The sequence below is a fragment of the Populus alba genome, chromosome 3, assembly GCF_005239225.2.
Source record: "Populus alba chromosome 3, ASM523922v2, whole genome shotgun sequence".
Lineage (NCBI taxonomy): Eukaryota > Viridiplantae > Streptophyta > Magnoliopsida > Malpighiales > Salicaceae > Populus > Populus alba.
The window spans coordinates 5,725,317-5,731,328 of NC_133286.1; the positions used below are offsets into that span (position 1 = coordinate 5,725,317).

Here is a 6,012-nt window from a genome sequence, read left to right on the forward strand (position 1 = left end):
TCACTAGTTCGGTAAGTTAACCTGAGTTAACTCAAGTTAATTTTTTTAGTTTTTTTTTTAATTTTATCATTTAACATTAATTTTACTGGAAATTACATTTTATAATTTTTATTTATTTTATTTTTGTGTGGTTATCATGGTCTTATAACCCAATATGTAGATTAGTAAGTTAAGCCGAGTTGATAATAAACGATCCAAGCAGTTTTAATATTTATTAAAAAAAAATTTATTTTAAATATTTATTTTGAATCAAATTATATTTTTATTAGTTATTTAAGTTATTTTTAAACTTGTTAAGTTGACTGAAACATATTAAATTAATCTTCACATGTTTTTTTTTTTTTTCTACTAAAATGTTTTTTTTACGCTAAAAAATTAATTCTGCTCATAATACAGGTGAGATAATAATCTAGTGCATGCGTGCGTGTATATATTGTCTTCAAGGAGATGCTGACACGTAAGGGTCGCATAAGAAATGCACCTACAGTCCCACCATTGAATGTTTGGAAAAAAAGAGAGAAAAAGATAAGGTTAATTATCCCCAACCAAAAGAAAGCCCAAACAAAACCAGCCGAAGCCCAACCCAGCAGCCATAGTATCCTATACCCCTGTCGGAGTCCCACCGGTACCTGTACCTGAACTGATGAAAGAAGAGGGAGCAAGGCAACGGCTGTATCCGTGAATATGGATATGAATATGATTTCCTGAAAAGTAACAAGAGTAAGAGCTGCTTCAGTGGACACCCAACAAAGACCCCCTTACAATCCAAGAATCTCCTTCAAAAAACCTCAATCCTAAACCCAACAATTCTGTCCCTACCCCACCACCGACAGAAACTGCTTCCTCACCGACTTTCACTTTAACTGCTGAAGCAGTTTCTGACGTTTTCAAACGCAAGACTGTTATTGTTCAGGGTAAAGGTACTCCTCACTTTCACACTTGTTTCTCTCTCTTTACTCGTGTTCCTCTAGCCTCTTATCTATCATGAAAGAAATATAGGACTTTTGTTTTCTTATGGTGTTGTGGTTAATGAATAAGGAGAATTCTTTTCTGTTCAGTCAAAGAAAGAAAGAAACTTGTTATTTGTGTTAATGTGTTTTCAGGGATTGCCAAGATTCTGTTATTTTGGTCTTCTTTTTCCTGCTTTGATTAGCTAGTTTCTTAGAGAAATAACCAAAGCAAGGAAATGATAGGTAATAGAATAATTAATGGAAACCTGTACGTAGGACCCTATATAATCTGCTTTCATGAGTATATGCGTTGGAAAATTTACTTTTTAATTGCTTAAATGCAAATTAATGATTTGTCATTCCTAACAAGGGTTGATGATCAAATGAAGGATTCGTTTATTTTTATCATTTTCAATTGGGATTGTTACTATTTTTTTCTTTTTGATTGGAATTTATGTGAAATTGTAGAACAATTGGATGATTCATATTTGGGATGTGAGAGATGGTTGCCAAGTCGGCCAAAAGTAGAGAAGCCTCCATCAGTGTTTAATGCCGCGACTATGGCTTATATTGATGATAGTATTTTTGAGGTGTGTTTTGATTTTGGTTGTCTCATTCAATCACCATTTGGACCCGCCTTCGTATTTCTTACATTTTGTTATTGTGAGAGGATGGTCATAATCTGTGGCTTTATTGGTGATTGAATCAGAAAAAGAAAGGTAGAATATTTGCAGATGCATGGCATTCTGTTTATGGATGCATGGTTGTGTTTTTCGTATTTCCCTTACTTTCTAACCAGATTCATTTTGTATTTGTCACTTTCATTTTATTTTTGAATTTCAGATCCTTTGATTTTTAGGTTATGATTCTACTCTTGGCACACCTTTTGTATACATCAATGTAAATGGGCTGCATTGCACCTTCTTTTTGCATCACAAGAGGTTGGCGTTTATTGTGCTCCGGTTACAAAGCTGAATCACGCATTAATGGCATGATCTATTGATAAAAAAAAAAAAAAAAAAAAAAATAATTATTATGTTGGAAAAAGCATAGGGCATTAAGGAAAGATCAACTCATTAACAAATGGGCAGATATACTGGTTCATGTCTATTTTAGATGATTAGCTGAGAATGCATATTTCTTTGTTGATGCTTACAAGCTGCATGGTATATTCTATGTTTGTAACACAATTGCTGTTTTTCTGAAGCTTATTTAACTTTGCCAGATAATATACACCATTGTTTCTAAAATGATGCATCTATGTGCTCGTAGGCACTTTTTGTTTCCTCCATTGAGTCTTGAGGAACATAATGACTGTGTGATTGCAGTTGTACGCTGTGAAGCACAAGTACAGACTTCCTGATCAATATTATCTTTTCTTTCTATCAATTTTGCATCACATTTGTTATTCTATATTCTTAAATGGAGACTTTTCCGTGGGTGAGATATGCTATTTTTTTTCCAATCAAGTAATAAATCTGTAATCTTGTATTATATACCACTTTTCTATTTTCGGAGTATATGATGTAGATTTTACTTAACTCAACCTTCCCTTCTTCTACCCATTGTTAAGATCCCTTGTTATTCTAACTTCTACGGATATGTTGGTGAGCCTTCACTTTCATCTGTGAACTTTATTTACTATTCATGATGTGATAAGAAGAACAATACAATATGCTAACCAATTGTATATTCAGTTACAGAGCATGCATGTTGTATATAGTGGCAAAAGACTTATAGGTTATGGTCCATATGGAATTGTACTCTTTCTCATACGTTTTTTTTTGCTCTACTTAGTTTTGAAGTTTTTTCTTCCCAACCCCTCATGTAGTTTTAGGAGTCTGGCAGTATTTTTTAGCTGTTTGAAGGGAATTAGGTTGCAATAAAGGATTTAAAATGGTTTGGTGCTTGGTTTACAATTAGTTTGGTTTCTCTTTTTCCTGCTTTGATGTTCGCCCTCTCATCTTTTTAAGTTCATTATATGTGATATCTTTGTTGCTCAAGCTCAAATTCTAATTTATTTGATTGCTGCAATCAGGATGCATTGCTCCAGAAACTTCTCAATGATAATTACCTGTCAGAGGAAGAAAGGTCTGTAGAACATTTTTTGTTCATTTATCCTCTTTTATCTACTGACATAAACTCTTAAATGCTTGTTCCCTTCTTGTCAAAACTAGAAATGAGCAATTAATTTTTTTTTTTTTAAATCATATGTGTGGTCTTCTGAATTTAATTTTGAATTTGTTCTTATCTTTATCCCATGATCTAAAAGCAGCCTTTGAAATCTATTTGGACTTTTGGGAACCCTTCTATTTTAGGAGCCTAGAGCACATCTAAAATTCCATGTGAGGTAGCACCATATGAAGGAAAATTACTGATTCAGGTTGGAGAACGTGTTCTTGGCATTTTGGCAGAGTAACAGAATTTCAAGTTTTCAACTCTTTCAAAAGATGATGATGGGACTTCTAAAATTGAATGGAAGGAAAGGCTCTTGGTTTGAGTTGCTTGAGATATTACTTGGCATACAAGTCAAATGTCATGTGGTGTCATGGCAAGAAATCGTAAGATTTTTCCATGTACTCACGACCCCTAAAAGAGTCGTTCCAATCAACTCCTCTTATTGATGTAAATTCTTTTTGACAATTTATTTATTGAGATTCATAAAAAACAAAATTATTTATTTTATAATAGAAATAGTTGCTTATATAGCAATAGTCAACTAGATTATTTTATTTAAGAGTGAGATGATGAATTTCTTTTTTCTAAAAAAAATTGAAGGGGGGACGTAAGAAAGAAAGATTATCAAATGGTTGTTAGTAGATATATCTGATTGCTAAGGTGATGTTAGTTAACCTAATACATTTCCTTTATTTGTCGGAATTCATTGAAGCTAAATTAGCTATTGAAAACTGTGATGACATGTTCCTTAATCTTCCATGGTAAAAGAATGATTGTTAGAAGATTGGAAGTAATCATCACCTTTCAAAACTTCTTAACGCAGGGGTGTTCTTTGTTGGGGAAAGAATGTTGGTTCAGCTAAAACAGGAACAAAAATACGTGTTGGGGTAGCAGTTTACAACTGAGCATCTTCACTAGAAACATTAGTTAGTGCCCTCTTACCTTCTGGTTTTAACAAGATATAAGCATAATATAAGGTTCTCTTGGAGTACAATTTGATTTAGTTTGGACGCCTGCATAAATGGAAATGCTCAAGGAACATTAACCATCTTTTCAACAATATATAAGTACATAGTATTACAATTACAAAGAAAACTAAAAGAGGCTGGGAAAACACCATACATGTCTGCATTGTGCATGCTCTCACAACTAATTGTGGATTGGAGCAGTGTTTTTATTGTTTTTGGTCTTAAACTTTTTTTTTATTATTATTGCATCCTTTCATGTGTTGTTTTTGGTGTTTTGTGAGTTGAGAGTTTTTTTTCTGTGCATATTCTTGAGATTTAAAAACTTGATTAAAGATCAATTTAATGAGAATTTAATGAGATGTAGTTTGATTTTATAGTATAAAGAAACAATTTAAAAGAAAAAGAAAAAGACCACACTAAAAACCATAAAAAAGGCTTGGTCAGTCTCAACTTGGCGTCAAAAAGTATGTTTTAGTCCCACATATTTCCTTTGATTTCTATTTTGATCCATTTAGTTTTGGTCCAAATCTTTATTTTGTTCCATTTTCAGTCCTTTAGCTTGAGAGTTGAGAAAAAAGTGATCGGATGGCACATTTTGATAACAAAAAAGACTGATTTTGGTGTCATGAATTTCATTTGATGAGTGAGTATCATTAATGCGTTTTTGTTTTTAATGAAAAACATTTGGTGGATAACATGTTAGCTGCTCAATTTAACAAAAAAAAGAAAGAAAAAAGGTCAGGCTCATTTTCTTGACTTCTCTATTTTGGGCCAAGAATGCTCCACCCAGCTCTAGGAGTTGGGTTCTTTATATTTAGCCCCCTTTTTTATTTTTTTTCCTTAAATTTTAATTAAAATAAAATTATTTTTAGGATATTATTCAATTAGATACCATTCAATTTTGAATTTGTTTTCAAACAAGGTTATAAATTTTTTTATGATATAGAAACTCTTTATAAGTTGGTGTGAAGTTGGCTTAGGTTGTATTGGGACATTCATATGTGATTATCTACCTTTTTGATTGATTTCTTATCCAATTTGCTTGGTCATGACCTGAAGTCATTATTCATGATTCAGAAATCTGCTCTTGGCTTGTTTTAATTTATACTTTTGCATATTATAGGTTGGTTATCTCTTCCTGGCAAATGTAAATCGTTTGGAAGAGTAATGCTTACGTTGGGATTCTCAACTGGTTCTTCTACACAAATGATTATGGAGGAAGCAAACAGTAAGTCAACTAAGAGCGCGCCTTTCTTGTTTGTAAAATCAAATTTGTATCGAGCACCTTACCTCTTCGCTTTTGTAATAAAATGCGTGCCACAGTGGCATGATATGGGGCATCATGTGCTCAGGTGCAAACGTCATGCATTTTTTATCATTTCCTTTCAAGCTTGGGATTCTAAGGTTATGATGTTGTGGGGCAAGAAAGCTAGGGGAAAGCTAAGATCACATTATGTGGCAAATGATGGCAGAGTAAAATAGAACTGGCTAATTAGGACTGAGGCCTGTGTAGAGAGATGATGTAAGTTAGTGACAATGGTGTCTCTTTCATGAGGGGAAAAAGAAAAGGACTTGTGCCTTGCATGCTTTTTGCTAACCCTATGAACACGTGCCTTGGCCAAGCATGTAGCCTCGCCTATGGATAGCTTTAATGACATGAATTTGGGATCTTTTGGCTCTTCTTTTCTCACACCTTATCTCTTTACATGCTTGTCCCTCGCACCTTTGTTTCTCTTTTCCTCTCTTCTCTTCCCATTGTGTAGCATCTTCTATTCCTCCTAACATGTAAACATTGCACATTCTATTTGCATGTTCCTTGTTCTAAATGCTTACTGGCAAGTGAGCCTTTTTCTCATGTTTGTGTAGCCGTGATTATCCAGCCACTGTTGGTGTCTCTATCACTGGGGTTTCTATCA

General features: G+C 33.5%; 1 pseudogene; it reads left to right on the plus strand.

Annotated features, from left to right (window-relative positions):
* The first annotated feature begins 724 nt into the window (after window positions 1-724).
* LOC118031059 (uncharacterized) lies at window positions 725-5,786 on the plus strand (annotated as a pseudogene).
* Window positions 5,787-6,012: the final 226 nt, after the last annotated feature.